This window comes from Aedes aegypti, chromosome 2, assembly GCF_002204515.2.
Source record: "Aedes aegypti strain LVP_AGWG chromosome 2, AaegL5.0 Primary Assembly, whole genome shotgun sequence".
Classification (NCBI taxonomy): Eukaryota; Metazoa; Arthropoda; class Insecta; order Diptera; family Culicidae; genus Aedes; species Aedes aegypti.
Genome location: NC_035108.1, coordinates 74,652,562 through 74,678,750, shown reverse-complemented (window position 1 = coordinate 74,678,750; position 26,189 = coordinate 74,652,562). Strand labels below are relative to the sequence as shown.

Genomic DNA, 26,189 nt, shown 5'->3' with positions numbered 1-26,189 from the left:
GCATCAAGGGGACGAATTAATGTTACCAATTCCGAATTACGGAGCCCTGAGTATAAAAAGAGCCGGATAATTTTAGGCATAGAAAATTTATTTTGAAAATAAAATTCTTCGAAAACTCCAACAATTTGAAATATTACTGGAGTTTGATTGACTGTTGCGAGAAATGAATTATTTGTTGTAAAATACTACTACGAACGACTTTTGTAATCGAATCATATGCCATGAAGCCGTGTAAAATTGATTAGTAGGGTACAGTTCGTCTGAACTATTATCGATTTGTACCCACAAAATCAGAAGTCGTATATGAATTGACATAAAAAGTTGTTTACTTGTGCTAACTAATTCACACCCGCACAACACGGTGAATGAAATTGTTAGATTGAAGAGTTTCCTCGCATGAAACTTCTTTTCTGAATCTATCAGTGCATTTTATTTCATTCTGTATTCACGAACAAAGTAAGCCGAATCCATTCGTAGCAGCTGTCAAATGAACTTTGTTATCATAAATGCAGTCGCATAAGATGACATATTAATTCGCAATAAAAGCAATAAAAACACATGGTACGGCAATAAGGATTTTTGACGACATTTTATGCGGAATCCAAGAACATAATATATTATAAGCATTGCATAACGCAAAAGATGATTCCGTTAAATGTACATTATAGTTGTATGGGTGGTTTGTAAAGTGTCACATGTTATAAATATTTACATCTGTTAAATTTTCGATATTGTATTCATAAATTTTTAATTCTACACATACTGATAGCCTGAAAGTTTGAATATATAACTGGGATAGATTTCTGAAGCGAACGACATCATCGAAAGAAGTACGAATTTGTAAATTAGTCATGACATTTGATTACCGGTTGTATGGCCATTGGTCAATTATTTCAAGGGAAACAGCCTACATTAAGGCGTTCTTGAAACTTAATTATCTTTTTTTCCATAAATATCGGAATGATAACCATATTCGAAATAGGGAACCACAATTCGAGCATTGATAGTTGCTTTTGAAAAAACAGTCATCAATATTTGGCAGACATATTGAATTTAGCCACCATAATGGATTTTATAATAAAAACTGAATTTCCATGGTGTTTGCAATTAAGTTTTTATGATAAAATTGCCATATTGGATTATTTTTATTTCTGAGTTATGGCAATTTGAGTTAGCCAAGAATCGTCAAAAATCGAGGGTTCTATCAATTCGACCAACCAAATGCAGTTTTTTTTAAATTACGACAGGAGCTTTCGAATCAAAATAAATTTGAACCTTTTGAAAGATCAACTTTAAAGAGTGGGCCAGTCTCAGCGAGAATTAATCATCTTTAAAACACCAATCACTAAAGAAAACTTCGAAAAGAGTCAATTTTACCCTAAATCACGTTGTCCATCATATCCAAACTACATACACAACCCGTCGTAAAAAAGTATTGCAACACTCAGTTGAACATCGAATCACACCGCAAAAAGTTTAGCATAATCTCAATACAGGTAAATTCACATTGCTATATCTCGAGATCCTTATCATTAGAAAGAATCCAAATGAGTTTGGAATTTCGAGTCTTCGGCAAGGTTGTTGATATAGTCAAAGACATTCGGAAAACAGACAGTTTGGCTCAAAATTCTGCCGTTAGGTGGCGCTAGTAAGTACGTAAAATTTGACATTTTAAGCTCATTCTATCTTGTGATCTGCATGAGGTTAAAAGTTCAATTCTTCCGCAAAGTTGTTTAGAAAGTCAAGAACGTCCGGAAAATAAATAATTTGATTCTAAATTTTGCCGCTAAATGGCGTTAGTGGGAATATAAAATGAGCATATATCTTACGATCCAGATGAAATAGAAAGTTCAAATCTTCGACAAAGTTATTTTGAAAGTACTCGGTGGCACTAGTAAGCATGTAAACATGGACTATTTAAGCACGCCCTTCTTGTGATCCACAGTAGATAGAAAGCTCGAGTCTTCGACAAAATTGTTCAGGATTTCAAGAACATCGGGATGGCAAATAAAATTTCAAGTGAACTATATCTTCTGATCTAGATAGGATAGAAAACCCGAGTCTGGAATATCCAATGATTTTGACCTTAATTACTAGGAAATTATGTACATCAATACTCAATCGCTGGAATATGAAGTGATTCAGACCTGAAACTTTAATTTAGACATAACCCACTTAATTATGAGGTGAATCAAACATGATTGCTAAAATTAAAGTAGACCTAAACTGTTTGGAAATTAAGGGAATCAGACATAAATTACTGAAAACCGCAGTGAAACAAAAACGATCAATTTCAACTCGAAGTGAATCAGATCTGAATTGATTGAATATGAAGTAATAAGTAAAACAGACTTGAAACACGTAAATATAAAGTGAATTTGTCTCATAAAGAGTCTAAAACATTTGAAAAACATCAGACCTGAGTCACTTGTACAAAAAATCAAACAAAAGTTAATCAAGTCTTCATTCATGAAAAGTATATTTCCATCGTAGTTTTGTTTAGAGTAAGGTGGGGTCGTAGTTGAAACAAAATAAATACTTCACAGTGAACCTTCAACATATTGACTATAAGATTGTTGAACAATCTTCTGTCAAATTATTTACCCATATTTAGTTATAACAGTTTAGAAACTGATTGACTTAAACGAACTATTGCCCCACCGGTGGGGCAAGAGTTCGAATCTAGTGTGGGGCAAAAGTTCGCTGGCCGAAACTTAACAAATCGACAATTTTATGGCAGACATACTTTATACCAGTTATAAACTTATGTTCACAAAAAATACACACAAAATTTTCATCAATAAATTTCCCAAAACAGGGTTAATTGATATATACTCAAAAATAGCAGTTTTAGCAAAACTAAAAGAAAATGTAAAATTTGTATGATATTTTTCGCATTTTAGATAATTTTGAAGATAATATGTGGATTTGAGGCAATTTGCTTCGTGAGTTTGAACATGGGTCGATTTTTAGCCCTGCTGATTAGAAATTTTGCCTCACTACGGGCCAAAAATTGTTTCCAAACATTTATGCAAAAACTAATACACCTCAAAGCATCATTGTGATAGGCCTAGAAACGCCCCTACATAAAATATTGAAAAAGATTTTATCTATATTTGGTTCCATGTAACGGAAGGAGTAATGAGTAGTGTTTGATCTTTCGACCTTGCTTGCTCCTGCGGGGGCGGGCGATGAGGGCAGGATCAAACATGTCGCGCGTCGGACGAGTAAGGGCGCTGCCATAGTAAACGCGTCGAGCGACGCGTCCGCGAGCCCGCAAAGCAGAATATCAACAACAGGAAATCCTTTGATCGCATCGCGTTCGCGGACGCAGACGCGTTACTATGGCCGCACCGTAAAGTGAAAAAGTGCCGCGTTCGATTTGTTCTTTTTGATCTTTCGACCTTGACGCTTGCTCCTGGGCAGTGCGTCAAGAAAGCCCGAGAAGTCGTCAGTTGTTTTCCCTCTCGGGTCGCGCGCCTATTTTCTCTGAGTCCTTATATATAGCCGAGCAAACGAGTGAAGCTGGAAGTGGATTATTGCTGCTCATCTCAGACGGATCAATTGGTGAGCTCGTTTCATGTTACTATTTCTAATCTATAAAATATGTATGACTGCACATTTAATCGCTACAACGGTGGGACGTAAATATGACCATTCATCAAACTATGAATGGTTCGTCACTGTGAGTGTCGACATAACCTCTGATTCATGAATTATTTATGTTTAACATTTTTTTTTCAAAGCACTCCTTTCTTTTTACCTTTATTTTTGTAATTAAAAAAAACTTTGGATGGTTCGACACTACCAGTGTTGACTTGCGAAAGGTTCACTTTATTCAAAAAACTTTGAATGGTTCGCCACTGTAAGTGTCGGCATAAGAATAAGAGTGTTAGGAATGTTACAATTAGGTATTTGTTCAACAAACTTCACTCTCTTCTGCTCTTTTGCTCTCACACCGAGCAGGTAGAGTGCTCTGCTGTTGGTCCAATCGATTTCCATAAGTCATAGTCCATTGCTCTTGCGGTGGTTCGTTTTGCCGTGTTCCTGAGTCGTTTGAGGCTAGCTGCCTGCGAAGTGGGTCAGTTTGTCTCAGTCACAATCTGATACTGACGGAGGATGGATGTGCTCCCCTAAGCACGGTCCTCCATGCGGCGTCTTCTGGTGGCTGGACGGGTTATTTTTTGGAGGGGCTGGGAATTGGATCTATGACCTTCCGCTTATGAAGCGAAAGCATAACCTCAAGGCTACGGACCCCCCTAAAAATTTTTATATGGATTTTTATGAACTTTGGAGGGAAAGTCACTTACATAAATAGCATCCACCATGACATTCTTAAATTTTGTTTAAATTGAGCTAGAATTCTCAAAAAGAAGCTCATGTCCCACTCGAACTTTTGCCCCACTTTACTCTACGGAATTTACATCGATACTTTTCGGCTGATGAATATTTTGGCATAAAAATTCTCTACGATAAAGAACAAGTTACCGGATCACATCCCCTGAAAATGTCGGTCCAGTATGGTTCATGCGGAAAAGATTCCTGGAGTCCCGAAAGGTGCCCAATCTGGACAATCCGATGAAATCACTCAGATTTATGCTCCAAAATCAAATAAATGATGTCCAAATTTTTATGATTTTTTATGTTTGGATGTCTTCTGCCGAAAGGATGAATCGATGGTTATTCTGGTCCTTGCGGAGCACCGGAATAGCCATTGGAAAACCCGTATTATGGGACCACTATGTTTCTATACCAAAAGTAGGCATGCGACGGCTCAATGTTCATGATTTTGAATACTTGTGACTCTTCTGGTTCAATTATAGATGAATGACCACTTTGGTTCTTTTGACCACTGAAATAACCTAGGAATGAACACCGGAGATACCCGTATTGTGGAACATTTCATTTTGGATCAAGCAAGGCATTCAATGGCTCAATTTTCCTGAAAGTTTAGAGCATGTGATCCATCTCACACAATAATTAGTGAAAGACTATTCTAGTTCATTGTGGCCATTGAAATAACTAAAGAATGGCCACCGGAGAAACCCGTATTTAGGGATGATTCAGTATTCGTTTCAAAACTAATCATAAGACGGCTCAATCTTCACGATGTTTTGTGCATGTGATTAAGATCACACCATGATAAGTGGATGACTACACTGGTTCTTTGTTGGCATTGAAATTACCCATGAATAGCCACCGGAGGGACCCGTTTAGTGGGATATATTAGTTTTTGTACCAAACGACGATTAAATCTCCTTGTTTTTTGGCAATGTAATTTTTATTACACAATAATGAGTGAACGACACCTTGTGACCTTGTGGTCCTTGTGAGCTCTGAAATAACTCAGGCATGACCACTAAAGGAACTCGTGTTGAGGGACATTTTTGTTTTGTACCTAAACTGAGTATTAGACGGCTCAGTCTTCCTGGTTTTTTGAGCATGTGACTCATGTCACACAAAAATGTATGAATGACAACTCTGCATGGTTCATTGTGGCCACTGAAATAACCCAGAAATAACCACCGGTGAAACCCGTATGGTGGAGCATTTTAGAGTTTATATCAAAGCTAAGCATTCAATGGTTCAATCTTCCTGATTTTTCGGTTTTAGAGCATGCGATCTATATCATCTATAAATTTTTTAACCCTCTAAAAACTAATAATCAGTATCAGTACTTGTTAGAGTAACATAAAACACGCAACACTTACACTTTTAATGAAATTTTGAATCAATAACCATTGTTATGTGAGATGGATCACATGTTGAAAAAACAGGAAAATCGAATCGTTGAATTGCTAATTTAGATACAACAAATGGTACGCATTTTATAAAAGGCGGGAGACTCAAAATTGCATTTCGTCGTAAATACCCGACATATTAATTTCTCAAGCACAAATGCTGTAGTTGGGGGGGGGGTCTGTAGCCTTGAGGTTACGCTTTCGCTTCATAAGCGGAAGGTCATGGGTTCAATTCCCAGCCCCTCCACAAAAAACCCGTCCAGCCACCAGAAGACGCCTCACGGAGGACCGTGCTTTGGGGAGCACATCCATCCTCCGTCAGTATCAGATGGTGACTGAGACAAACTGACCCTCTTCGCAGGCAGCTAGCCTCACTAACAACAGAGCTCTCTCCTACCTGCTCGGTGTGAGAGAAAGAGTAGGAGAGAGTGAAAGAAGATGTAAATATAGATAAGTTGAAAATAGATCGTATCGGTAAAGAAGCTACAGATCAACTGATTCCGGCACAGTATTGGCCACGAGCACAGAGTGCCTTAAAAAAAATGCTGTAGTTTTCCATCAAAATCATAGTTGGAATGACTGACAGCAGGTGAAAATGCTCTAGGCTCACGCTTCTGGAGAACAAATTGTCACAACGACGTTGGCGATCAGACGTCAAAGTCAGTTTGACATCAACTTTTGACATTCGAGTGGTTTTAAGTGTGCTTTTTTCCAACCATCAAATCATCCCATGTAGCGGAGCCCCAACGAGTGAATCCCCTCTGCCAATAGAGGCGCCAATGTGGAGAGGGCGTAGTATTCCTGTCAAAACAAAATTATATTTTTTGTCCGTGTAAGATTTTGAAATTTTTTGCCACACTAATTTTGAATATTAAAAATCTCGTGGAAAATTTAGAATCATTGCAACAGAAACCTTTCCGGTAATTTTTACGGGTATTCAAAGACTGCATATGGGCATTCCAATACTCAGTTGAGCGATTTAACCTATAAAGTGCCGGGACGAAACAACAACTGTTTCTCTTCACCAACACCCAAACATTTCGAAAATCGCTTAGAGCATTGCTGCGAACGAGCATTTTGAAAAATTTTAGGGTCGTCCCGGCACTTCACGGGTTTATACCCATGGTGGATATTGTTTTTATCTTAACGAATGCGTACACGTATTATGAAAAAATGATTCAAAGAATTTTTCCTGCTCATATATATTTATCTCATACATAGATTGCATTAATTTTGATTTCAATTTGTACCTAAATTTCACGTTCTATGTGATTAGGAAAGAAACATTAAATTTTGAAAACTGTGGGTCCTAAACGAATCCACTGGTAAAGTTAAATGTTTTAATACGAATTAGATAGAACCAAGAATGCACAAAACTTGCGTTCTCCAAAAATACATATTTCTACCAACCTAATTGACATACCCAAAACATTCAGATTGAGCTCATGAAGTCATACCTAAAAATTGAGAATCTTAATGATTATTAGGTGTTCTAGTTATTGGAAATACTACTTATTATGTATATATATTTTTTTAAATTTGATTATTCGTTTCGATATCGAATGAAACAACTTCCTGTTTTAGTTTTTGTACTGTTTTAAGCAGCATTTGATCATTTACATGAGGAGTTTTAGAAACATATTGGGATCACAATTCTTATTAAAATTCATTGTATAAAAATACATCTAAATTGCTGGAAAAATACTTCCTCAGAAGAAATCTGATAAGAATAGTGCAAGTAACTCTATTCCGAATGCTGTTTGCGCACAAAAAGAGAGTACGATGCGCACTAGGCGAAATGTATCTCAATGCTAATTATCAAAAATCAAAAACCTACTACATGTTTCATTTACAAATAAGCATTCCCACGAAATCATATCATTCATTGGAACAGTTTGTGGATTTATTCCTACACACTAAACCTGAATCACCCTAATAACCTTAAAACACTCACGACCAACTTAACGCTACCTTACTTCAGCTCGTCGGCGAACCCAAAAATGTAAACGCCGCAATTTGAATTCGTACATGTCTACACGAAAATGGCGATGAAGACGGCGAGGTTACACTGCTAGGCTGCGGCGGTACGAGCTGCTTCTAACCAACTCAACCAACTTCAATCCAACACAACTCGGTCAGTTAGAGCAGGACTGTATCGAAAAGTGATTGGCAAAATATTCAACTGCCCCTGAAAAGTTAGGTCGATCTCACCAAGTTTTTTTTGTGGTTTTCAACTCAAAATATCTTCTATAACAATTAAACTGAACTATATTTTCATGGAAAGCCTTCCAAGTATAAAAAAAGTTGCACATACCTCAAAATATTGAAAATAGTAAAAACTATTCAAAGATGGTTTAACTTTTTACAGTAAATTGCGCTTATAAATCGTAAAACATGTTTCTATTGAAATTAATTTTATCAAAACAATTCCATGCGCATGTTAGTTTAACAAGATAAAATGGAAAAAAAGTGATATTTTCAACATGCAATGAATTGTCAAAAAAGTTTGCAAAAACATTTTCAGCAAATTAAAAAAAAAACGAGTAGAAAAATTTTAATCTATCTTTATTACAACAAATCTTTTAAAGAAACTTAATACCCTTAACTTAAAACCCTCTTAAGCAATGTACAAAATTGAAGGTTTTTTGTTCGAAAATATGAATTTACCTTCGAGAAATCTTGAATTTTGATTTATTTCCTTTCGATACAGTCTTTATGACGGTAGATAGTTGTCTTCGGTTGCTCTTCTCGCGTCACATGTAAATAACAGCACTTGTCTCATGTAACCGAGGGTATTCTTTGTTGTTCTTCCGATTGTAGGTTTCCCGTGTGTAGCAGCAGTGGTAGTGGTGTAGCCAGCGTTAGTAGTCTTGGCGATGTTTTGATATAGAAACGACCGAAAAAACAGGAACTTAGGAATGGATGAAAGCGCGTGGGGGTGGTGATGAATTGCGAGCATCTGCGGTGCGGAGTGGAGTGCGGAATTATAAAACATGACAAACTTTTGGCCCCGTTGTGTGGTTTACTGTGTGTTCCTTGTTTACTAGTTTATTGGGATAACGGGCGGTGTGGATAGAGCACACCAATCGCACGTGTTGCGCACGAGTGGCGTAGGGCTAAATGGCGATGTTAGGCAAAGGGTGGAAAATTTTAATACTTATTGTTCGGAATGAAGCCTGAGAACAAATGGTTGAAAACAGTGCGACAAAAAGTTTACCGGCTATATTTTGGACAAAAATGGTTATGATATATGGTATAAATTCCAATTCGAATATTTTTGGTTGAAGATTGTTTCAGAATAACCCATTAGAGATTTTCCAGGAATTTATGAAGATAATTTTTTTTATCACCTATCACTACTTAAGGTTGCTTGATACAAACGAACGGAAAACTCAGTAATATTTCCTGTTACAAATTTACCTCTACAAAAGAAAACTTTTTATGAAAATAAGGAAATTCTTCTTGATAAATATGCCAAAAATACTCAAAAGATTAATTGACAGAACTCAACCCCCCCGCGAAGTGACAGATAATGCAATTTTCACGTACCTACTTTCAACGTAAACAATGGGGCCGTCCACCGCTGCCGGCACAATTTTTCACTATGGCAGATCGGAATTTTGTTTCGTTGTTGACGGGTGCAAAACAACGAATGGAATGAAATGAAATAAGGGCGAGTCTGATATGTTCGTCTGCCAATGGAAATAAATTTAATAAAATCACCAAGTTTAAGCACCAAATGAACTTAAGAGCGTACCAATTCGTTCGATGAAAAGATTAAATGACGTGTTAGTGCTTTGTTTTGCGGAAAAGTATTCTATAAGAAATTACTTAAAATACAGCCTAACTGATTTGTGGATCGCTTTTAAGAAGCGAAAAGAAAGCGCTGGCCGTAAAATAAAATAAAATAAAATATTGTGGGCCTCGTGGCCGTGCGGTTAGTGTCGTTAGGCATTTAAGCGCATCGTGTCATTGGGTGTGGGTTCGATTCCCGCTTCAGTCATTGAAACTTTTCGTCAGGAATGTTTCTCAACTGTGCCACTGGAGCATCATTATCCATTGTCTAGTGTTAAGTTACATTCCGTGCAGCTAAATGGCTGAAGACGGTGTCCTTATCTTTTTATTGGAAATCGAATCAAGTCGAAAAGTGATATTTTTTTTATTTGCAGTTTTTTTTCTATGCGGATTAGAACACTTTTTCTCATACTCAGCACCAGAGGTCTAAGTTTCAATCAAATAAGCCTATGAACTAATATACGATGACGTCACGCTGCAACTTTCAGCGTGAAGAAAACCTTTACAGCGGGCGATGTATACAGAAAAATAAATGATTTCGTTGCACATTCATCCACGCATTGTTCATCCGATGAACATTCGTGTTGGCGTGGATGTCATTTTATGTAAACATATTTAGATCGGAAAAAATCAACAAGAAAAGTAGACCGTGGATAAGTCCATTGGCTGAACTATCCAGCTTTTTAAAAGCGGTAATGGCCGCCAAAAGTTAGCTTACTTTCTGGTAGGGATCCAACATATTGACGTTTGGCTTTGTTCCGGTCAATAGGCAAATTTAATGCGCCACCATCATAGAGGTCGCTAGGAAAGAAGGAGAGAAATGTCATTGAAAATGTTTGTTTACGTCCAAAATTCATTTTTTTTACCCAAAAATTAGCTCATAATCAATTAATTATTTAACTATTTTCCATTGGCATAATCATTTCGACCCTTTATTCTTGCGATACGCGTGATTTTATAACAAATTTAACCACAAACAAAGAATCCGGAGGTTTATAACCTATGAAGCCAAATACCAATTTTCCAATTTTATCCCACTAATCGTACATGAGCACTGAAGGATCTGTACATTTTCGAAGGAAAAAAAGTTTATCAGGTTTTTCAATGCTCTCTGATCGTCTACAACATAACTGTTCCGAGAAAAAGTGTAATATGTTTGCTCTTTCCTATGCTGCACACGGTGCGGTCTCAACTCAACCTCTTTTATGACGGTTCTCCTACTAGCCACCAGATGTCGAAGTGATCGTTCAGCTTTGAAAATATTAGCCTATTGACTTGTCCACCGGTGTGATAAATTCACTCGGTTAAAGAATTTTGACGTTTAAGCGGGTCACGTAGATGCTTCCCACGTGTTTCGGTCAAGTGTAAAAATTCTTGGACTGAGTAAATTTAGTGCACCGGTGGATAAGTCCATATCAAGCGACCCAAGTCAAACGCCAGATCACTAGATCCCTTTTTGTAAAAGTGGGCTAATTTTTGGTGATATTAGCGTTCGTAAAAGCGGGATACTTCATCCAATAAGCTTATCTGCACAGACAAACAGACGTCACACTCTCATCGTTGTCCATCGACCACCTTTTTAACGGTCGATTCAAAAATATGTTAGGTGGCCAATCCGCCACCCGCAGCGCTCGCTTCGTTTTTGTTCGCGTTTGACGTTCACACACTACCGCCATCTGTTGGCCCGTCGGCCAATTACACTACTTTTAGCATTGGGCGTACATGTCCTCGTGACTATGATTTGGATCGAGATTTGTTCTAAGTGTTACGTCTGTTTGTCTGTGTTATCTGATTGAAACTTAGACATCTGATGGTGAGTATGAGAAAAAAAGTGTTCAAATCCGCAAAAGAAAATGTACTACGAGTTGATATAATCTCAGATTGATTTCAAGCTTATAACTACAATTTCCTATAAATTAATGATTATCGTAAATATCTAAGGGATGATTCAAATATTATGTAACGAAGAAATTTGCCAATTTAAACCCCCTCCTTCCCTGAAGTAACAGGTTTTATATGGAAAATTTCAATTTATTGTATGGACCGAAACACTACAAAATATCCCTTACCACTCCTTGTTGTGTTTGAACGTAATATTTGAACGATCCCTAACAAATTTGTCTTGCTTTGAATTGCCAAGTGGTCAAAAAATAATTTCGTAAACAAAGGAACGGTTACTATAAGCAACTTACAGCATGCGGACCACATCACACCACTATTCAAAACTCGCTCGTGGGCCATACAAAATCTTCCCGATGACCGTACAAATCCTTTTAGAGAATCGCTATTTGGTGATCACTCGTTTATAATGATGTTACAGATGCCAAACAAAAAATGTAAAACTTTTTTTATGTCCATCAAGCATAATTCTAGTTTACGCCCTATTTTGAGAACACTCCATGATTTCATTGAGTTTGACAGTACCACGGACCAAAATTTTTCGGTACATTGACGTTGTACTGCAGCTGTCATGATGCTCCCGGGTTGACAGAACTGCACTCATTGGGTAATAAACGGTTCAGCCTAATGATCTATTCATTCAAACATACTATGACATTAGCCCATTCAACCTTACACAATTCGGCCCAATTATCTAACGAGTAATCAAGGTTTTCTCCCAAATCTTAAAGAAAGGAGACTACCAAGTTTTGCTGAAAACCCCATTTCGTCCACAGCCATGAGGGATTGCCAACGTTTGCGGTAGACGATGTCTACACTGGAAAGAATGTCCGCAGGCAGTGGTGACGGCGGCATGGTCAGTAACCAGTGTTTCTCTAGTGGTCCGCATGGGAGGTTGTAGTTCTTGGTTCGCGGCGCACAGTAGCGGCCCTTCATGCAAAGGTCGGACAAAACCTAAAATACGTCCAAAATCGCTCGATAATGATAATCTATCAACTACATTGGATACCCGTTGGAAATAACTGTCAAATTGAAAATTAGATTTTCTAGTGAAATTTGTCAAAATTAAGTTCTTTCATACAATCGAATTAAAAGGCTCTTATTACAAAAAAAAAAAATGGTTATAGTGCAAAAACTTGTATAAACCTAAACTAGTGAAACATATTTAAGTTCCCTGTGGTAATTTCAGTAAAGTTTTAAACGAGTTATGACACATGATGGAGATTTGAATGATGAAATAGATACATTATAATGAAAAATGAAAATGGAATTTTCACCTCCAGGGGCAAAGAGGGGCAAGAAAAACTATTGCACGTTAGAAAGTATGGATAATTTGCTGCTTCATAGTGAGTGACTCATTTTCTCGAAACACTTCACATAAAACGGACGAAGTTTTGAAGATTTATCAAAATTTTGAAGAAAGATCGCAATCAACATTTTTTGCTACAAGTATCAACTGAATATGTTGAAATTTATGTTTTTATAGCCAAGGCTAAGGCTTAAGACTACGCTTTCAAATGAAGCCAATTGAGCTTACATCGGTTATGATTTCGTTGAGATACAGCTCTTTGAAGTTTGTTAGGTAAACCATAGTTGATAAATTTGAAGCAGTTTTGAATTTTTGAGGTTTTGTCCGGCCTTGCGCCACTGTGCGGCGCATTAACGTCGGCAAAAGTGTCTTCGTGCCTCGTGGCAGCAGCGTACGGAGCATGCGGAGCTGGTGGAGCGACCATTGCGAAAAATGGAACTCCTTGTTCGATATTGGACAGGAAACCCACAGTGCGGTTGCTCAAAACATCCGTCAGATACTCCCGTAACGTGGGTTACGGCATTCCCGTAACGCGGGTAGATCACCTTTTCGAGGTGCGTTACGATTAAGATCTACCATAGTGAACTCTTGTTGAATCTGTTCTTGTTGATACTGATCTGAGAGAGAGGAGACAGCTGGCTTAGATTGCGAGCTCCCAAAAGTCAAGGGAACCTGTCATCAACTGTCACTGGAAAACCGCACATTGGGGGGGCAGAGCGCGAAAAAACGTCAAAATTTGGCCAAACTTAGACTGGATTTGATTGAAAATTCAGGTTGTTTTTCTGTGCTCTCACATATAAAATCGTTGATTATTTAAATATTGTCGATTGGACTCAAATTGTTATTGAAATTGTTAAATTTTATGATCTTTTTGATAACAAATAGGATGTGAAAATGGTTCTGGCCCAGTTTGTGCTCTTCGAATCATTGTGCACAACCCAAACATGAGAAGAAGAAATCAAAGAAGCCAAGAAAACAAGCAAGTTGTCAGTGAGCTGTCTCCTCTCTCTCAGATACTGATAAGTTATGGTCGGAAGAGTATAAGAGAGTATCAAGCCACTAAGACCCACCTATTTGTCCTAGATGATGAGGAGGTCGAAGTGGAAAAATGACTCAATCAGAATCTGAGTCTGGTTTCAATTCACGAGACAAATTCTTTCCGAGATCAGGTGCTTATTTTTGATTAACTAGGAAAGAAACGATTCCAAATCAGTGAAGTAGTAAACCTCCTACTTTCTCAACAAGCTTCTTATTTCAAGGAATCTTAATGTCTTATGCTATGAAACCTGTTCACAGTTACAAAAAACGACTTTGAACCTTATAAGTAGAGGCAATAACTTGATACGCAAGAGTACCGATGCATGGTCAAAATCGGTATCATTCAACCAGCATAGTGAACCTGATTAAGGGGTGCGCTTTTGAGAGTTTAATGGTGACAAACTGTTTTCTCCAAAAGGTATAAATAGCGGTATCTTTTTCAAAAGAGGCTCTATGCAAAATGGTGAAGAATGATAATTGTATAAAAAACGACTACTTCATTATTTCTCAATAGTAATGGAGTAGAACGACATGCACTAAACAAAGGGCACGGGTATACCACAAAAGATCACAGAAAACTGGTCGCAGTGGTTCATCCCGAACAGAAACAGATACGTTACGGCAGCATATTTGCTGATGTTTGGCGTAAAAATGCTTCAATGAGAAAATTGAAAGTGTTTTTTTATCGAATTGTATTTTATCATGATGTTTTAAAGGTATTAATTAATTCCTGATTTCCTATTCTTTTTCGAACGTATTGAGTGACGATTCCTTTTTGACAATTTTGTTGGAATTTCTAAATATTATCGTGAATATTATTGAAATTCGTGAAAAATGATTTGATTCTGATGTTTTGGCAGGTTTCACTTAAGCCAGATATACTGAAATTCGAGGGTAATTTGAACCAATTAATATGCTTGTCATATAAAATTCGAACGTATACAATTTTTAAAAATGCTCAATACTTGCTTGAAATATTCCAATTATTAAAAAACGAAACAACACAAGACGTCAAATGTCTTAAAATTTTCCAAACTAGTTGAAAATATCTCTAAAACTACAAGTGTTATGAAATACATTGTTACAAATGGCTTCGACTTTCAAGAAGAATACCCCCTTCAAAATCTTACTACAGATGAGTTATGCCTGAAGGTCTCACAAATCCCGGATTCTCACTTGCCCCGGGGTACCTTATTCCATTTAGGTCACTATAGCAAATGTGATCTAAATAATGTTGAAGATTTGGAAAAGCAAAACTTATGATTCCTGTGTTCCGGAAGCCAGAAGGAAGAACTTCAGAATCCCATTATGAATAACGTCATTGTTTCAGGGTTGATAGCATGGATCTTCTAAGAGATTTTATCATTATTTTTAAATAACTTATATATTTGTAAGTGAATCTCTAAAAAGTATATTTTTAGTGGTAGATCTCTAAAGTCTCAATTTCAACCAAAATTTATTTCTTTACTAAGTTTGCAGTGAATCCTGGTGAACAATTCTAAAGCCTTAAGAGAAACTTTCAGAGACTATGTTTCACAGGTTTTTCAGAAATTTCTTTTCAGATTCATCGTGCAATTGATTTCTTTTGAAATACTTTCAGGAACTCCTCGTGGAAAACCTCCTGTAATATATCTCTAGATTTTTTCCAATTCTCTGAAAACATTTTTCGAAGAATGTTTACAGGAATTTTTCTAGATTTTGCTCCATGAAACCATTGAAAACTCAAACGCTATTACCTTCATCAATTTCGAGAGGGATGCCTCTGAAAATTTCCTAAAGACTATCCCAAGGTTTCCTCTAGATATAGTCCCACAAGTTCATCCACTGACTTCTCCAGTAGTTGCTCTATGCTATAATTTTCCTAAATCTACGTTATTCTTCCAGGTATTTTTGGGTGGATTTTAACACCCACACTTACTCCGAGGAATTGATACAAAAATCCTTCCAGGGCTATTTGAAGAAATCTATTAAGACTTCTTCCAGGATTTTCTGCAGATATGGCTTATGACCTTAGGAGTTATAATGGAGTCTTTCTTCGGAAGGGAAATACAGTCATTGATCCAGAGATGATCCGGTTCAAAATTCATTTATTAGAGGAAACGAAAACTTCCAGCAATTCCTCAACTAATTTAACCTGGATTTCCAAATGAAGTCCTCCAGGAATTTATCCAATAGTTCACTTTTACAAATCTTCTAAACATTTTTCGTGTAACTTATGAAATATAACTTCTACGGATTTTTCAAACTAGTTATCCAGTAGTTTTATTTTGACTAGAAAATATCTTGGAAAACTTCCTTGTGAAGTTTTTAGGAGAATTTCTGAAGAAATGGCTGAAGTTATTCAACCCAAGATTGGTCGCATCATCTACTGAGCCAATCTATGGCATTAAGTCGAATGACTTTTGAACGAATGACATTAAGTCGAAAGTACATTTGATCGAATGAACATTTCGTCGAACACACATTTGGTCGAGACGAATTTAATTGCTTTAAGAAGCATATAACATTTGGTCGCAAGGACATTAAGTCGAGAATTTAGTCCAATAGAGGGGTTTTATGATAATTTTACAACATGACATTTTGACGTTAATTCTCAGTGATTGGGTCATTGAAAAAAGCATACATGGAATATGCGATTATTAGAAATAGCATATGCTGGAACAACATGATAGAGTGCAAGAAATCATTGATTCACTTGTATTTCTTGAACAGATGCAAGCCTTCAATATGCGATGAGCGATATTTTGAAATTCCAGTTGATCACCCAGACTTCTCTAGAAAATCGATGGACCCCTGGATAAGCTTATTATGATACGAAAATGATTTCCAAATTTGATTATTTGGATATTGTTTTATCAAAATTTGCTATTACCAAGCAGCTTGGGATGCACACAGTCCGAGGTCACCAAGTTGTTTAACGCCCAACCCTATCAGATCTGGTACTTGCATTCCAAATTCTTACCAACGGTCACGCGTTGTCAAACTTGGTACTCAATACAGATTCTGAGTACTCACTGTACTAAAATAACTGAAATACAGTAAGAAAGTTATGAAAGTCATCCTTGGATAATGATCAGTAGATATATAAAAAATGATGACATTTTGAAAGAATAATAAATTCTACAATGCTGCATCAATGCAATAACTATGCATTGAAAACATTTAGGAGGCGTTTTTTTTTTTTTCAAAAAATGATGATATTTTGAAAGAATAATAAATTCAATACATCATTATGTTTCCAACGAATACAGTACTATTTCACAGAGAACTCAAAATACCCAAATAATACGAGAGTCGTAGAAAAAATAGCTCTACATCATTTGGTATAATTGTCTTTGAAATTGAGTGAAATAAAATGTCCCGTCCTCCAAATGTTGGGTCAACCTTTTCGATGAAATGTTCTAAAACCATTAGACCAAATGTCAATTCGACCAAATGTCCTTTCGACCAAACGTCATTCACCTATATGTCTTTCGACCAATTGTCCTGAGCCGTACTGAGCACACTAGACCTGTCCAGTTTTCAACGGTACCAATATCACATCAAATTACGAATTAAGGTATCAAAATAAGTTATGTATGCAATTTTTTTTTGTGGGTTTCGTGGCCGTGCAGTTAGTGTCGTCAGGCAATGAGCGCATCGTGTCATGGGGTGTGGGTTCGTTTCCCGCTGCAGCCATCGAAACTTTTCGTCAGGAATGTTTATCGGTCGTACCATTGGAGCATGCTCTTCCGTTGTCTAGCGTTAAGTTTACAGTCTGTGCAGCTAAATGGCTGAAGACGGTGTCCGTATCTTTAAAATGAACCAATTTAGTAAAGCTCCAAAGGTGTACCAAATCGATTATGTGATTTTTTGGCATTTCCTGCAAAAACACTTAAAGGCCACTGCTTCTATGCAAATGTGTCCGAATGCACAGGTCAAAAAATTACAAATGTTTTGTTGATTGATGTAAAGAAAAAAAATTGGTTCTGTATTGGAACCCTGAATCTTCTGATCCTCATGTTCAAATCTTACCATCAACTCTTTTCTAAATCGATGATGAGGTGACTGTACGATTCATAGATATGGCGTCTGAATCAAAAGTAACTGTGGTTTTCCTAGAGGGAATTCGTGTTGATTACCCTATGGGTTTTAGGGTAGAGTGACAGTACTTTCAATTGCAGTCAAAGTCAAATCCTTCATAAAAAATGATTTGAGGACGATATGTTTGTAACATTCAGAAGAAATAGTTTAATTGGATACAAATAATTCTAAGATGTTTTTTCGGAATTAATATGACATACTGGAAAAATATATAGGTTCTTCAATATTTTTGGCTTATTACGTGAAGAGCTTAATGAAGAAGCAGTTAAAAAACCATAATGTCTTATGAAAAGAACATTTTTCAAAGCTTAGTTTTTTTCTTTGACGTTTCAAGAAGGCATTTCGGTAGAAAGGTAAAAAAACACAAAATCAAAACCACCTATAAAACAACTTAGCTCCTTTCTGAACAGATACCAAACTAGTTTTGATAAATCAGCGGATTTCATATCGTGTTCCGCGGAGCACCAAGAAGCCTTAGCAGGTGCTCCGTGAAAGTTTAAAAAAATAATACCAATGCCTGGAAAAATTCTAAAAAAAAAGCATTAAAATTCACTTTCAATTATGCCAAACCTAACTATACCTTAAATTTTCAAGAGTACAAATTTAGAGAGCAAAACAAGCGACCGAGCTTTTAATCGACTTGTAACTAGAAGGTGGCCAATTTCCATTTAAGACCACTGCTTTTTCTTTTAACTTGTGCTCATGAAAATTTAGATGTGGTATTGATTGAAATTCACCTTATGACGTTGACAGCTTTTAAGAGTCTTGTATACTGCCCATAACTGCATATTTGTAACATTCGACAAAAGTAGGCATTGAGTAAAAGAAACATTAAGTGTGCATTTTATGGCAGTATGGGAGGAAACTAAAATTACTAGAAATTACCAGGAACTCAAAAGTGCTTATGTGAAGTTGATATTTTGTACAACTGATATCGCATACTAGGTGAATAGTCAAAAAATAATTCTGATTGAAATTTCATTGCTATTACATTACGAGGCTCATTTATAATCTCAGTGTGACTGTTATGCGTTTATAATTAGCTATGTGACAAAACAACTTGGTATTTTTTTTCGAATTTTCTAGAACAATCTCACATATTTCAGTAAGTTGATCGAAAGTATTTATCATTTGATGACTCTCCATGGTATTAACTCCAATTTGTCAAAAATGTCGAATGTGACTGTTATGCAGTTATGGGCAGTATACGCGGTGTAAAAATCTTGATCATTTCAACTTTCATGTACCTTGAATATATTTACAAAATTGGAAGGTTAAAAATATTCTGCCGGGTAAAAATTTCCCATACATTTTGTATTAGAGAGTTTCAACTACAAAATTGGATTGGAAATATGGGAAACAACTCTTAAAGTTGAAGAAATCCAATTTTCTCCGACAAAATATTATGAAATTTTCAAGGTGTGAAAGCTTTGCCGGCATATATATTATCGGATAGTCGGAATTTTAATGCAGTGCTACAAAATTATGAATATTTCACCAGTTTTATCAAAAGTTTAAATATTTTTGTGAGTGCTGAACTTGTGGTTGATCCATCCAATCACATTGATAAAGTCTTAAAAATGTTATAGCGCTGCAGAAACTAGCTCAGTTGTTCGAATTGAAAACATTGCTAACATTTCCATGCCAAAGAAATTCTGCAATTTTCAAGCCACGTTTTTTGAAATATTTGACGAAAAATCCAATATAGTTTCATTTTGATACGTAATTGCCTTAAATAAAAACGTTTGCCTGGAAACGTTCCTGGATGAACCTTTCGAGAAATCTTAAACGTCGGTTTTGTAGGAAATCCCATGAAATTCATGGAAACATTTCTGGAAGTCGAATGATTGAATTTGTCCTGAACGGGAATCTTGGAGGAAGTCGTTAGGAAATCTATGAGAGCATATCTAGAAATTATAGGAAAACTGTTTTGAAAAAAATATTAAAGCTTCGAAGAAATCTCGGATGTTCTTTCTGGTGTTATACTTAGAATATTTCCAGATTGAATCCCAAAGGAAGTTTGTAAAAAGTAGTAATTAACTAATAATAAATTCCTTAATCCAAACGAAATCTTCAAACAAACATCTGAATCTATAAGCAAATACTTAATATATATTCTGATGACATTCTCGGAGAAAATCATAAATAATACGTATTTTAACTGTACGTAAAAGTAAAAGTTTTTATTTGAAATTTCAAATGTTCTGTCCATATTTGAATGTTATTTATAAATGACACTTTCGCTCTTTTCAAATCTTATGAGAAATTTGGAAAAAAAATATGGTCAATTGTTATTTTTTAGGCGAAAATTGTAATATAAGATCAAACTTTAATTTCTAGGAACTAAAAGAAAACGAGAGTATATTAATTTTTTATCGAAGGGGTTTCAGTTTTTGCATAATTGCTTGAAAACTGGTTTTGGTCCATAGTGGGCCAAAAGATCCAATAACCGGGGCATAAGCTCGAGTCATTTCTTATCTCAAGAAAACAAAATACCAATTGCCTAAAAGTATATAGAGCCTGCTTCTCAGATAAGTGTTCTTAGGAGCACTTGCACAGGTATCAACTGTAAGCTTGCCTTACCGATTAACCATTTTTCCATTCGTATATCATATGGCAAGCATGAAGATACTCTATGCCCTAGGAAGTCGACTGAATTTTTTTCACGACCCTCAGCTTGCTATTTCTGAATAGCTCCGTGCTACCTCTATGGGGGTCGCTGTGTGGTATCGATTCAATTCCAATCTTTATAGTTATTTTTAACAATGTTGATTTTTCCGCTAATGTTAAACTTTTGCCCCACCTTACTTTATGTAGTTTCGTCTTGTGACGATGAAAAGACAAATTTTGCATAGGCACATACCAGTACCCCTGATAATAATTGCTTTTGGAAAGCAAAAGTTATTCAATTGAAGACCTGACTTAAGAAAAACGACATGAACACATTCATTGCCGGTAACGCAATGAGGTAAGACGGATGATATAATTTCTGCTTAACAAAAGTTAATTATTCAGGTTTCAGAAGTATTCGATTGAACTAGCAACGTATAATCCCTCATATTAAAAAATGAAATAGGAACAAAGCGTGCTTATCTGCTTAGTATTTTATGAACACTTCCACAGCTATTAATTAACTGAGAGCTTTCTTTGCTAAAGATTCCATTTTTTCTTTTGTAAGTATATCATATGACAAGCTTTATACTCTATGCCCAGGAAAGTGATGAGAGTTCAAAACCCCATTTTTTTGTTTATCGATGAGAACAATCGGACATTCTTGTCGAAAAATATTGATGAACAATTGAAAATACTGCCTTTCAGTAGACCGAACACATCCAAATTCGAACTTTCGTATGATTGCCAATTAGTACAAAAGGGTGAATACAAAGCCACCTAATATTTGCAATTCAAGCATTAGATTTCGCAAATTTTTTTACGACTTTTCTTACATTCCCTTCATAACTATTGCCACCCACGAACAATGCAAACGTGTTGCTTCCATTTCCTCAACCGATTGCCATGATTTGCTAAAATTTTCCTCATTACGATTCATTTGGATTCGTTTGCCATTCTCTCTCCATCTGGTGGTGCGAGCCATTTTCCCAACCATGATTTCCGACCATCCACTCGGCTCATTTGCAACACCACTGGAAGAAAGTGAGCTGCAAGACCAACTGTTCGCACAACCATTGCGAAAGCAGCTGCATTTCTGATATCGGCAGTGCCAATTTCCTTCATTAATGCACCCACAATAACACTTTCCCATGTAACCACCCTCTCCCCACGGCTCGCCCACCTTAGGACTGCCAAACACTGAGACACACACACATACAAGTGTCCAGACAATAGATTTCCCGAAAAAAAAAACATGGCAGCAGCAGAACAATGGTCGGCGACCACAAGATCGTTGAACCACCACCAACAGTACCGACATGGACGGATCATTACGGAGGCTGTGGGGCACTACAGCGCCACATACATCCACGCAAGGGTAGAGGCACCAACTGCGGGCACAAACACAACCGAGCATCGCAATTCACCAACTTATTTGCTATTCGAATGGGAAAATCGTTCGAGAGTGGCCTCTGCTGTTGGCACTTTTTCCCAGTGAAATATGTGTTCGTGTGAGTGTTTATAACTGTGGCTTCTTGTTGGTTGCTCCTTCCTCTGACACCCTTTCACTCGACGACGCAACATGGCTTCAGCACTTTGTGTTTACACTATAGTGTCGAGATGGATGCTATTGGTGTCCAATTTTCCTCACTTTTGGCACTTTTCACGCACTCACACTCGCACACCAGTACAGATCAAAACACTAATGGCGCCTTGACCCCCTCTTGGACGATTAATCGACCGAAGGGGGACACTCTCGCAGATCAAATCCCTTTGACCTTACGCTGTTTTCACCAACTAGGACCTTCCGAAGCGCTTGATTAATAGGCACGTGCACAAACACCACCACTACACACGGATAACCAGAAAACGAGACACAGGCAAAGGTCTACGGAAAAGTTGCACCATCAAGGAAATCGAAGAAAAAACCTTGCCGAATAAAAAAAAAAACATCCAGCTCCAACGCCACTCGCTTTTCTCGCTAAATAGCTTTATAATAGCACTGAAATAGACGAAAAAACCAACCGCAAAACACCACTCGGTAGCTTTCCTTTCGCTAACTACGCGTTTTCTGCGTTATCCAACCTTGTGGGGCCCCCGATTTCGCTTGTCCTTGGTCACTTTTGCAGGTGAAACCGTACCACCATCATCGCATCGCAGCACTACAACGCAACAATTATTACGTTCCACACCTTCGAAAATGCAACGCAAAATCCACCATAAAACCCGAAACCCATCCACCAGATTCCATAATCCACTGCGTAGAAACCGTTCCGGATTCCCGGATCCAGCGGACACTTCCCCTTCTTCAAAAGAGGGGACCCGACGTTTTCTAGTTGGAGTTACCTTTTTCCCGAGAGACGAACAAAATCAACCCGCAACTACTCTCAAGCTCAACAACACGACTACGACGACATCGCGTACCATCGAAGCTAACCCCTAGCAGAGCAGTCAGTCGTCATACAAGAGGCAGAGACGGCCAAGTGGGCCAAACGGGGAAACGGCGGCGACGAAGGAAGGTGTAACAACATATACACACTCTTTCAGCACCATCTTGTCAAATAGCAGTACGTATAGTGGCAACGAAAACGCAAAGTTATTATTTTGCTTCGGGCTCACAGTCTGTCCTGTTTTGCCCACCGTGTCCGAATTGCGTCGAAAGCGAAGCAGATTTTCAGCTGTTGTCAGTGTTTCGTGGTCAGGGGGTCGGACAGATGTGGCCAGATGTCGGTGCGGCGCTACTGGTGGTGGACCCTTCGTCGAATGGTTTGTGTGAGGGAAAGAGACGGAGACGTGAATGGAGTTACCCGATGTGTGCTGAGGAAATATTTCGTTGCTCTTGACGGAACTGTCAGTATGACATATGAAATTTTTCCATACAACTATGGGTCAGAATAAAGCTACATTATGACTAAGAATTTGTTCGGTAGTTCTAGTAACAAAACTCATAATTTTTGTGGGGATTTATTGCGTTTTCCAAAAATAGCTTCTAACTTTTCCATATTTGTCAGTCGGTTGCCAGGGTAAATTACCGTTTAGATTCATATTACGGACACTTAAGGCTTCAGTGAAGTATAAGTCAGCATAGAGTACACAAATAAATCATTCTGTATGTTTTTTTCAGCGTTATCGAATGTCGGAAACCCTTAACTTTCGAATGGTGGGTGAAGAATACGCTTCCGTAACTTGAATAATTTTAAATAAATCGAAATGTGTGGCCTTTTCTTGATTATTATTCCGGACGCTCCATCCCTTTTGTCTCATATTCTGGACACTTTGATTGAAATTCCGGATAGCTCATGGAAATCATTAATAGAGAAGTTGAATTATCAGTTGAAGTCGTCTATCCACTAAAGAGACGTGTAAAGCAGTTGGACATTAGAAGTTTGCATAGATTTTTATGGAAAAAGCTTATTAAAACGAGCCTTGAAAGTGAGAACTTTTGAACGCCAAAAATTGAAACATTTCGTGTGAAATGTTTCCCATACAAAGTAGAGTGTCCGGAATTTGAAGCTGTCCGTAATATGATTCAAAACGGTACTTATCACACATTAACACAGGCGCTCAACTTGATCAACCACAGAAAAATTGCAGTAAATTTCAGGAATTTTTCGACCATATTTTATCAATACCTAAACGCACGCAACCTCCAGCACAAAAAAACAATTCATATAATCCAGACTACTTTTGACATTTGCTTTATTTTTCATTAATTGCACCCAATGAAAACAAACTGAGTGCAAATATTTTAGAAATTATTCGCAATAAAGTCATACAGAGAAACTATTGCGTTTAATCAAACTAAATCTATCAGGTGTTAAACACACTTTACTACCTCGAACGTTAATATGATAAAAAGTAAGAGGTTGTTTCCGAGATACGACCGCCAAGTTGACGTTGGATAACGTTAGCTTCTTCTATTTGCTGGCTTGAGACAGTCACAAACTTATGAAACATTTCTTTTGCTAAAAATCCAATTAATTTTCACACTATTTGTTGCATGTCAATTCTGATTTATTATAGACATTGTGTGTTATTATTTTGTGTTAATACAAAATAATCACTTTACATGTATTCAGAAGCTTGGGAGATTATATTGAAGAATTGTTTTTCAAATGTATTAATTCAAAATAACTCTTTTCATTGATTTTGTGGCCCTGAAAAGGGGAAATTAGGGAATATTACACAATCAACTCTTTAAAACACATTTGTTGGCTCTCAAAAGGGCCGATTGATGAATTGTTGAATTTGCGTAACACGGACACATTTTGACGGCGCACTGGTTTCAATCCTCGCCCGATGAGATTTGCGGTGCGGATGACGATGTGCGCTTCAACAAGCGGCTTTGGTCGATTTTCTTCAGCCATCTCGTACAACAGCTTGCCTCTGGTGGCGAGGAGCTGAGCAGGTTTGGAGGAGCTCTTACCAGCTCGAAAGCGAAAACAGAATGAAACCAGATTCAACGAAGGAGGAATGCTTTATACCCTTAGAATAGCAGATGATGCTCCTCCTTTCATATTCTTCGTTTTCTTATCTGGGAAATAGGCTATATGAAACTGATGTCTGGGTAAGGGATGTACAGATTAGCATTATGCTGTTATTGCAACCCGACGGCACTGCAGCAGCATCCTCGGAAACAGCTTCAAATTGCCGTATTGTCAATTATTCGTAATAAATCAATTATTGTATGATGCTATGAGATGAATTAAGAGATTATAGCAAGTATGTGGTAAACACATTAGGGAATATTATACAAATAACTCTTTAAAACACATTTGTTGGCTCTTAAAAGGGCCGATTGAGTTGTTGAATTTGCGTAACACGGACATATTTTGACGGTGCACTGGTTTCAATCCTTCTCGCCCGATGAGATTAGCGGTGCGGATGACGATGTGCGCTTCAACAAGCGGCTTTGGTCGATTTTCTTCAGCCATCTCGAACGAATTAGGGAATATTACACAATCAACTCTTTAAAACACATTTGTTGGCTCTCAAAAGGGCCGATTGAATTGTTGAATTTGCGTAACACGGACACATTTTGACGGCGCACTGGTTTCAATCCTCCTCGCCCGATGAGATTTGCGGTGCGGATGACGATGTGCGCTTCAACAAGCGGCTTTGGTCGATTTTCTTCAGCCATCTCGTACAACAGCTTGCCTCTGGTGGCGAGGAGCTGAGCAGGTTTGGAGGAGCTCTTACCAGCTCGAAAGCGAAAACAGAATGAAACCAGATTCAACGAAGGAGGAATGCTTTATACCCTTAGAATAGCAGATGATGCTCCTCCTTTCATATTCTTCGTTTTCTTATCTGGGAAATAGGCTATATGAAACTGATGTCTGGGTAAGGGATGTACAGATTAGCATTATGCTGTTATTGCAACCCGACGGCACTGCAGCAGCATCCTCGGAAACAGCTCCAAATTGCCGTATTGTCAATTATTCGTAATAAATCAATTATTGTATGATGCTATGAGATGAATTAAGAGATTATAGCAAGTATGTGGTAAACACATTAGGGAATATTATACAAATAACTCTTTAAAACACATTTGTTGGCTCTCAAAAGGGCCGATTGAGTTGTTGAATTTGCGTAACACGGACATATTTTGACGGTGCACTGGTTTCAATCCTCCTCGCCCGATGAGATTAGCGGTGCGGATGACGATGTGCGCTTCAACAAGCGGCTTTGGTCGATTTTCTTCAGCCATCTCGAAC

General features: G+C 37.4%; 1 protein-coding gene across 1 annotated transcript in view; it reads right to left on the bottom strand.

Annotated features, from left to right (window-relative positions):
* The window catches only part of LOC5573766 (PAB-dependent poly(A)-specific ribonuclease subunit PAN3), a 100,367-nt gene extending 77,436 nt beyond the window's left edge, over window positions 1-22,931 (bottom strand). The window contains exon 1 of the mRNA XM_021841227.1: window positions 22,822-22,931. The gene's annotated coding sequence lies outside the window, so the exon portion shown is untranslated. The remainder of the gene's footprint in view (window positions 1-22,821) is intronic.
* Window positions 22,932-26,189: the final 3,258 nt, after the last annotated feature.